Source organism: Macaca mulatta, chromosome 4 (genome assembly GCF_049350105.2).
Source record: "Macaca mulatta isolate MMU2019108-1 chromosome 4, T2T-MMU8v2.0, whole genome shotgun sequence".
Classification (NCBI taxonomy): Eukaryota; Metazoa; Chordata; class Mammalia; order Primates; family Cercopithecidae; genus Macaca; species Macaca mulatta.
The window spans coordinates 177,351,630-177,361,475 of record NC_133409.1 but is presented as its reverse complement, the minus strand read 5'-3'; the positions used below and the strand labels follow the sequence as shown (position 1 = coordinate 177,361,475).

Here is a 9,846-nt window from a genome sequence, read left to right as displayed (position 1 = left end):
GACGAGGGCTGGATTTGAAGGAGGAGCTCAAGGCAGTGGGAGAAATGCAGTCTCAGTGGTTGAGGTCCCTCCGCATTTGTGGCTTTCACTAGCTTGACCCTCTCTAGGCCCTTAGCAGAGACAATGACGCATCCCTGCATGCCTGCCCATTGGCTGGACCTTCTGTGCTCAATCCCACCTCACTTTCTGCTTCCAGTTCCTCATTTCAAGCGGAAATCTCACCGTTTCTAACCCTCTTGGCAGGGCTTCTGTCTTCCACTCTGAACTTTTGCTGAGACGTCATGTCAGGATTCAATCTCTCTAGTTTTGACTCCTCTGGCTCCTGCCATCCTTGAACCCACCTGGCCTGCTCTGGCCCCTGGGCCTGCTCTATGCATCTGCCTAGACCCTGTCCCCTGTGAGAGAAACTGCCCATGGGATGATGGGTGTTCAGGGCTGCCTTCAGGACGCGGCTTCAAAAGGCAACGGCCCCTGAGTCTCTGTGGTGCGGAGGAAGGTAAGGAATGGGGACAAGGGGGACAACCACCCTGGCCCAGAGCAGGCTGCTGAGGAGGTGTCCGGGAGGACTCTCCCCTGTTATCACAGGCCCCGAGGCTGGACGGGCCTGGTGGTGAGCAACAGCGTGGTGTGTTTGTGTTCTTGTGGGAGGTGGAAGGAAACAAGCCCAGAATCAGGGGAGAATCGCCCCGAGTCACCCACAGGACAGTACTCAAGACCCAGCAGCAGCACTGGGCTTCAAGCCACCAGCCATCCTCTCCAGATGCTGCTCCCTTGACAGGAGAGCAGAAGGCTCCATTCCACGCCCACCATCAGTGCGTTTTCTCAGAGTGAAGCTCACTAACTTCTCAGAGTGAGGCTCACTAATGTTCACTAGCTGAGCCTTGAAGCGTGCTTAGGGGAGGCAAGAAGGAGGAGAGCCAGGCTCTGAGTTTGGGAGAAGGTGACGCTGAGCACTGTTTCTGTACTAAATGCACACGAATCAACTTCCCACTTCCTCTAGCTCAGGACTTGTCCCTGTCACCTTTTTTTTTTTTTTTTTTAGATGGAGTTTCACTCTTTTTGCCCAGGCTGGAGTGCAGTGGAGTGACCTTGGCTCACTGCAACCTCCACCTCCCGGTTCAAGTGATTCTCCTGCTTCAGCCTCCTGAGTCACTGGGATTACAGCCCCCACCACCATGCCTGGGTAATTTCTGTATTTTTAGTACAGATGAGGTTTCACCATGTTGTCCAGGCTGACCTCGAACTCCTGACCTCAGGTGATCCACCCACCTCAGCCTCCCAAAGTGCTGGGATTACAGGAGTTTGCCACCATGCCTGGCCATCCCTGTCACCATTACACAGCATTATCCACAGCTCAGTGTCTGCAGGGCCAGGGTTTGGCCTCTCTCCATGTTCCTATGAAGAGCCTTCATTGGGATCATCCCGGGCCATAGAGCTTGAACGTGCTGTCCGGCTAGCCCCTCCACTAGGGCAGCAAGGAGAAAGAAGCTTATTTATTTATTTAAAGTTAAAGCAACAGCAACTCAACTAAATAGCAAGGGAACAAATCCAGACAGTCCCCCACTTATGATGTTTCCATTTATAATTTTTCAACTTTATGATGATATGAAAGTGACATGCATTCAGTAGAAACCGTACTTCCATACCCATACAACCATTCTGTTTTTCACTTTCAGTACAGTATTCAATAAATTACATGAGATATTCAACACAAATAGGCTTTGTGTTAGATGATTTTGCCCTATCATAGGCTAATGAAAGTTCTGAGCACACTTAATGTAGGCCAGGCTAAGCTATGATGCCAGGTACATTAAGTGCATTAAATACACTTTTTAATTTTAATATTTATTTATTTAGAGACAGGGTCTCTCTCTGTCACCCCGGCTGGAGTGCAGTGGCTCCATTTTGGCTCACTGCAACCTCCACCTCCCGGGCTCAAGTGATCCTCCCACCTCAGCCTCCTGAGTAGCTGGGACCACAGGCATGCTCCACTATGCCCAGCTAATTTTTGTATTTTTAGTAGAGATGGGATTTCGCTATGTTGCCTAGGCTAGTCTTGAACTCCTGGCCTCAAGTAATCTGCCTGCCTCAGCCTCCCAAGGTGCTGGGATTACAGGCATGAGCCACACTGCCTGGCCTAAAAATACTTTTGACTTATGGTCTTATCAACCAACAGTGAGTTTATTGGGACATAACCCCATCGTAAGTCAAGGAACATCTGTAAATCAATTAAAAACTGGACACAGGACCGGAATAGACATTTCTCAAGAGAAGACATACAAATGGCCAATAGGTGTATGAGAAAATGCTCATCATTAATCATCATGGAAATGAAAATTAAAACCACAATAAGATAGCGCCTCACACCTGCCAGGATGGCTAAGGATGTGGAGAAAAGCGAACCCTTGCACATTTGGTGGAGATGTAAGTTAGTGCAGCCATTGTGTAAAACAATAGAGAGGTTCTGCAAAAAATTAAAAATGGAACTCCCGTATGATCCAGCAATCCCACTACTGGGGATATATCCAAAGGAAATGAAATCAGTATGTGGAAGAGAGATCCGCACTCCCATGTCATTGAACATTTTTCACAGTAGCAAGATGGGAGTATCCATCAATGGATGAATGGATAAAGAAAATATGATGTATATACACAATGTAATACTGTTCAGCCACTAAAAAGAAAGAAATCCTGTCCTTTGTAACATGGATGAACCTAGAGGACATTAGGTAAGTGAAATAAGCCAGGCACTGAAAACCAAACACAGCATGATCCCAGTTACATGGGGAATCTAAACAAAAGTCAAACTCATAGAAACAAAGAATAGGATGGTGGTTGCCAGGGGTCAGGGGCTTGGGGGGCTTGGGGAGATGCTGATTAAAAGATTAAAATTTTCATTTAGACAGGAGGAAGAAGTTCAAGACATCTATTGTACAACATGGTGACTATAGTTAATATATGGTATATATGAAAATTGCTAATAGTGTATTTTAAGTATTCTCATCGCAAAAATGTATGTGAGGTAATGCACAGGTTAATTAGCTTGGATCAGCCATTCTATGCGTCAAAATATCAAAACTTACTGTACACACAAATATATACAATTTTGTCAATTAAAAAAAGTTAGAGATTTTATTTTATCTAGTCAAAAACAAGAGATATAAGAGAACAAACTAACACCAGCAGCCACTGTGACCATTTGAGCCCACCCATGGGGGGATGGTTACTTTACATGTGTTGTATCTTATCTGGCGCTCTCTCTCCAACCCTGCAGGGCAGGTGGCATCTCCTCTCAACCATGAAGGAACAGAGGCTCAGCCAGCATGTTGAGGCACCAGAATTCAAAAGCCCAGTATCCTCCCAGGACTCCATCAAAGCAGATGTGCAGAGGGCAGGAAGGGCCTGAGCAGAACCAGTGCCCCTGGAACCTTCAGGAAAATAAGACAGGCATAGGAAAGAGATGTTCAGCGTCTGAAGACAAAGCCACAACGAAAGCCACCATTCTGGGTTTGGGAATGTAAAGAACTTCAAACCAGATAAATGAAGACTGCAGAAGAAAGAGGAAGAAATGGAAGTTGCTCTCTGACAGGACAACATGAATTTGGCAAGGGGTGGATTAGGCCGAGTGCTATCCGCGGTGATGAAACGCAGCAGCCGGTGGTCATGAAATATTTATGAATGGGGAGAGGATGCTGCATTCTGCAGTGCAGCACAGGGGAAAGGGAAGTTTCCAGAATACTGTAATAGCAAAACCCTCTATTCATTATCGGAAGCAAGCTGTAATGCCAGTTCCTATGGCAACGGGGTCCCCAGTGGATTTTGTGCTTTTTTTTTTTTTTTTAAAGCTGCTCCCATTTACTATGGTACATTGCATTTGTTTTCTACCGGAGGTTTTGTGCTTGTCCTCTGCAAATGAATTCATCCTGTCCTCACAGTGGCTGGTGTGGAGACCGACAGGCTGGGGCCTGGGGAAAGTTAAAGATTATGCAACTTTGAGCTAAATGTTCTGTAAGGACATTGATGACCGCTACCAGCACTTTCACTTCTGAGGGGAAAAGAAGGGGAGGGCAGGAAAGAGGTGGGGAAGGGAATAACTAGGGTGCATGGCTAATTAGAGGGCATCTATCCCAGCCCCTACAGGCATGATCTTTGCAACCCAGGCTTGCACCAGGGAAGAGTCCTTGAACCCAGCCGGGCTCTCCAACAACGTGCCTGCTGCAGCCGCAGTGGAAGCTGATACTTGCACGGAAAGCTCAGACACAGAGTCCTCTGGGGTAGGGGTGTTGGAGAGAACAGTGGCTTGGTTCCCAGGGGAGCAGGCTGCCCCTCCCAGAGAAGCGCTGCAGGCCTCCTCCACCTGTAGGCCCAATCTCTCTGCACCACGCCCCCATTACTTATCACTTCCCCCTCAGTGTGAAGTGGGAGTTTAATTTGGTGGTCCTTTGAATGCGGGTCTTCCAGGGGAGATGTTTCTGTGATTGCCTGGCCATGGACTGCTGTTCACGGAGACAGTCTGTCCCAGGCCGCAGGAGCGCCTCAGAACCTCTCTGGGGCGTGGGTGAAGCGGTCAACAGCGGCTTCCTCCATCTTGCCCCGGACAGCTTGATGACGGAACAGTCCGCCACTCACTCAGGAAGAGGCTGCCTCCAGGGGGCAAAATTGTACGTGTCCCTCTCAGGGCTGCAGCTGTGACTTGGGAGGTGTCCTGTCTCTTTGGTGGCCTCATGAGGGCTGTGTGAGTCCTGATAAATGGCATAGGATGGGGAGTCCCCTTAATGGGGGTCAGTACAGGCCTCCTGTCCATGGGGCTATTCCAGGCTAAAAATAGATTCTACCGCTGCAGAATGACTATGCTGGCTCTACTGTGCTTTCTAAGTCACCAAAGGGACTCACAAGCATGTGTGAGCAGAACTGGGAGGATGCCAGAAGAGGGATGAAATAAAAATTGTGTATGCATATCTTTCTTTTTGTGGAATTCTACCTGGAGCCTTAGGAACGCGACTTACCACTCATGGGAAAGGCTTGCCCAGAGCCAAGGAGGAGCTGCGGGGACGTTTCTCCCAAGTCATCCGTTCTCCGCGTTTAGACTTCATCTTTAGGACGGACCTTCAGGCCCCCAGGCTGCCTGCTGACCTCCCTGGCATGGGTGGGAACCGGGAGCTCATTGGTAAGCAGCAGGATTCAGGACTATCGACTGAACCCCACCTCCTCTGTGGGACGCACCGTGCTGTGACTTTGGGGTCATCATCTCTCATCACCTCTGCACAGGAAGATTATCTCCCCCACTTTGTAATGAGGAAACGGAGGCTGCAGGAGGTAAGTCACTGCCCAGGCCACACTGCTCCTCAGAGGCAGAGCTGAGATCAGAACCCACTTCTGTCTGACCCCAAAACCTGTGCCAAATGCCTTGCTTGATGGCCTCTTGCAGGGAAGGGCAGTGTCCCATTGCAGCCAGACCCTAGCCCAATACCAGGCTCTGCAGGCTCCACATCACTTTCCCAAGGCCCAAAGGGGGTACACCGCAAAATGCTGGGGGTGTAGGAAGAAGATATCAGAAATTCTAGTTACGGTTTCCTCTTATCCTAGTAAAATACCAACTTTTATGTCTGCATTGTGATGCATTTATTAGCTCGGTAGCACATTTCTAGAATTTATAAATCAATAAACCTTCACATTGTGGAATACGTGCTCAAGTTTATTTTACTGATATTGGAAGTGAGCAAAAAGACTAGCGTCTCATGTTCAAGAGAGTGACCAGGGTCCACCCCAGGGCTCCTCGGGGGCCAGAAAGGACGGCTTGCCGAGGGCGGCCTCCATCTTCACTTGCAGCATTGTTGGTTCCCCGGGATCCTTCCAGGCCCGCTCGACTCTGATCTCAGTCCCCTGTGCGTTTCTGTAGGAAGCTCGCTTTTTACTAGACCTGAGAGTGCAGGAAAGCCCTGTTCCTTTGGGAGGCTGGCTGTGTGCTCTGCTGCTGTTTACTCTCTGTGGGGGCTCTCCAGTGGTCCAGTGGGCATTACAGGAGCACAGAGAGAACGGGGGGAATGGAGAAGAGGGAGTGAAGGGCACACACACTCAGACCCCACCGGACCCCTACAGAAGGCCTGAGGGGACAGCCCTTTCTGAAGTGACGCCTTCCTCTGTTGGGCAGATAGGAGCCTTCCCTGGTGGGACCCATGAAGCCCTGGGGGTGGGGCAGGGTATGTGAGACGGGCACAGAGCCCCTTCTGTTTCCTTCTCAGGCCAGTATCATAACTGTCCATGCAGTCCTTAAAAGCAGAGAGGGAGCCTCTCCTTCCCCATCCATCAACAGCCTTCAGTGTCTAATTACACGCATAGAGCTTCAGTTCCCTTCTCTGTAAAATGGGGCTAATACTAATAAGACCTCTTCAGGGCGGTGTGGGAAGTCAGTGAAACTCCAACATCTCCAAAACCACCCAGCAGATCGTAGGATCTTGAAGTAAGCACAGTGTTTGGCATACAGTAGGCACTCATCAATGCTGGTTCCTTTCACTCTCTGCCACTTGCTGTCTATGTGTGACTTAACGTCCCAATGCCTCAGTTTTTTCATTTTGAAATGAAAGATAATGGCTATCCTCAACTTCAGACGAGATCAGGCACGTTCAGGGTGGTGTGGCCATAGACCCCAACTTCAAAACAACAGGCACATCCACTCAATTCAGGTAGCACCCACCAACTGTGCCATGGGCGTAAGAGGCAGGAAGAGCACGGTGTGAGCCCACGGCTTCGGCTCCTGTTGCTCACTCTCTGCATATCCTTGTGCAGTTATCTGGGGTTATGCGCTGGCCTTTTTGAGTCTCAATTTTCTTATTTGTAAGCTGGGGATAGTCATATCTCATTAGATTTTTAGGAGGACTAAATGGGACAATAAATATAAAATGCTCAGCACCAAACTTAGTCTATGATCAGTGCTCAACAAATATTAGTCACTGGTAATAGCAGAACCACCTGCATTATGACACTGTCATTTCCAGGCCTTCATGAGGATTCTCATTTACTAGTCATACCAGCCCTGCAAAACGGACACTATTGCTTCCATTATATAGATGAGGAAACTGAGGCTCAGAGAAGCTAAGTAACTTTTTCAAAGTTACCCAGGCTGGGCACGGTCACTCATGCCTGTAATCCCAGCACTTTGGGAGGCCAAGGGGGGCAGATTATTTGAGGGGAGGAGTTTGAGAACAGTCTGGCCAACATGACAAAACCCCATCTCTACCAAAAATATAAAATTTAGCCGGCTGTGGTGGCACGTGCCTGTAGTCCCAGCTACTCAGGAGGCTGAGGCAGGAGAATCGCTTGAACCAGGGAGGCAGGGGTTGAATGGGTTGAACATGCCACAGCACTCCAGCCTGGGCAATAGAGCAAGACTCTGTCTCAAAAATAAATAAATAAATAAATAATAAAAATGCTGCCCAGTTGCCCAGTGACAGAGCCAAGTCTTGCTTTCCAAGCCTGGGCTCGCTCTCCTACACTAACTACCTGGCTCCATGCTGCCCAGTCCTGGGCTGGCTGCAGGAGGCTGCTGCATTACCCACCTCAAACCACACAAGCACTGGCAGTAACAAGAGGCCATAGAGAACCTAGAGTTCTCCAGTGGGTGTGGTTCTCTGGCTGCCGTGGGCTGCCAGGGATCCCTTAGATTGCAGACGCCACAGTTCTTTCTTGCCACCTCCGGAAGTGAGGCTGCAGCACCACGAGCCAGGCAGCAGGAAGGGAGGAAGTCTCGCTTCTTGCCAGACGTATTGTTTAACTGCAACAGTCAGTTCTCCAAAAGCTCTGCCGGAAGTCCACCCCAGAAACTCAAGGGAGGAAACTGACCGCCTTCTTGGGGTTTTCTTAACTGTGCTTTGTTTTTCCGCTCTGCAGGAAAGATGCAACCTGGGCCAGAGGACCCTGGAGGCTGTGCCTGACCCCAGACAGCTCAGACGAACCTGAGCAGCCATTAGCAGCTGTGTGGGCTCCTTTGCACTGTGGGGCTGCTCCTGGGGTGAACGATGTCTTCGTGTGTGTATGGGGTTCAGGGGCTGAGCTGGCTGACTTGCAAAGGACACACCGTGGCCCAGCCCTGGGCAGCATCCAGCTTGCTTAGGTGGCCTTCTTTGGGCTTGGCCACAGACACTGAGGCCTTTCTCTGTTTCACTTCCTTGTGCCAGCTTGGCTGTGTGTGAACAAAGGAATCACAAGCACACACCTCTCTGAGCTCACACTTGTATAAAGTTGCACTGAAGAGCTTGGTGAATCAAAGTTCAAGAAGGGTGACTTGGCCAGACTTGGTGGCTCACTCCTGTAATCCCAACACTTTGGGAGGCTGAGGGGGGGCAGATCACTTGAACCCAGGAGTTCAAGACCAGCTTGGGCAACACAGAAAGACCCTGTCTCAAAAAAAAAAAAAATTAAAAATTAGCTAGGTGTGGTGAGGTGTGCCTGTATTCCCAGCTACTCTGGAGGCTGAGGTGGGAGGATTGCTTGAGCCTGGGAGGTTGAGACTGTAGTGAGCTGTGATCACGCCATTGCACTCCAGCTTGGGTGACAGAGCAGGACCCCATCTCTTAAATTTAAAAACAGGAAGAGAAAGAAGGAGGAGGAGAAGAAGAGGAAGAGGAAGAGGAGGAGGAGGAAGAAGAAGAAGAAGAGGAGGAGGAGGAGGAATGAGGAGGAGGAGGAGGAATGAAGAGAAGGAGGAGGAGGAGGAAGAGGAGGGGGGAGAGAAGGAGAATGGAGAAGAAGGAGAATGGAGGAGATGGAGAAGGGAGGATATGGAGAAGGGAGGAGATGGAGAAGGAGGACACCTCAGAAGCCCTCAATAAAAACAGGGAGGAAGGTAACAAAAACATCAAAGCTGCTGAGTCTGGTGCCAGGAGCAGGGGCCTTAAAAGCTGCGTGACTTTGTCATTTGAGTTAACCTCTCCGATCCTCAACTTCTTCTTTGTGAAGTGGGAATAAGATTTTTTTGTGTTTGTTCTGAGACTCATAAGTGACATATGTAAAGTTGTTGGCTCCTGGTCTCTTTTATCATCTGGGGTTAAGCTTAGAAGTGGGCACAGGTGCTGGCAGCTGTGGAATGATGGGGAGGTTGCAGGGTGGGTCCCCTGGTCACAGAGAGCTCCTCACTGCCAGGGCTCAGGCGCCCCTCACTGGAAAGGCCTCATTGCCGGGGTTCGGAGCTCCCTTACTGGAGAGAGGCTTCCTGAGTGTTGCAAGCTACATGGACAGACCATGTGAGATCAAGCGTCCAGACCCCTGGGCCGAGTAAATCTTGGGCCAAGATTGTGTGGCTTTAGGGGACATTATGGAGCCTCTCTGGGCCTCAGCTCCTCCTCTGTAGACTGGGGACTGCGGTGGTGATAATGGTACCTATGCATACAGAGACTGACAAGTACTGATGAAACAGAGCTAGGGATGTCTGTCTCACATCAAAGGGCTTTCAAACAGCTCTTATTTTTAATAAAAATCATTATAGCAGTATACATTAATATGTAATATATTATGTTAATATAATAATTATATATTAATTATATTAATTATTAAAATATAATAATAATTATTAGCTAGCCCTGGGAGAAGGTTATCATGAATTTTTTTTGGAAGGAGGTCAGATGACAGCTCGTCAAGGTAACAGAGTGCAGGAGAAGAGCCTGCCTCAGTTGGGGGTGGTCAGGGCCTGGGCACGGCGGGGAGACACAGGGGCGCCTGGGGGAGGACTGAGACCCCTTCTCTTGCTCAATCAACTTTTTCAAGTCAACAATGACGTGTGTGCCAGGCTCTAGCCCTTGATCACAGCTTCCCCTGAGAGGGGCATCTGTGGGATGTCTTGCAAGGCCAGGG

The 9,846-nt window shown here is 49.4% G+C and overlaps 1 long non-coding RNA gene across 1 annotated transcript; it reads left to right on the top strand.

Annotated features, from left to right (window-relative positions):
* The first annotated feature begins 2,885 nt into the window (after positions 1-2,885).
* LOC144340579 (uncharacterized) lies at positions 2,886-8,421 on the top strand. The gene is made up of 2 exons (XR_013416837.1): positions 2,886-5,316; positions 7,888-8,421. It is a non-coding gene; the product is annotated as an uncharacterized LOC144340579 (long non-coding RNA).
* Positions 8,422-9,846: the final 1,425 nt, after the last annotated feature.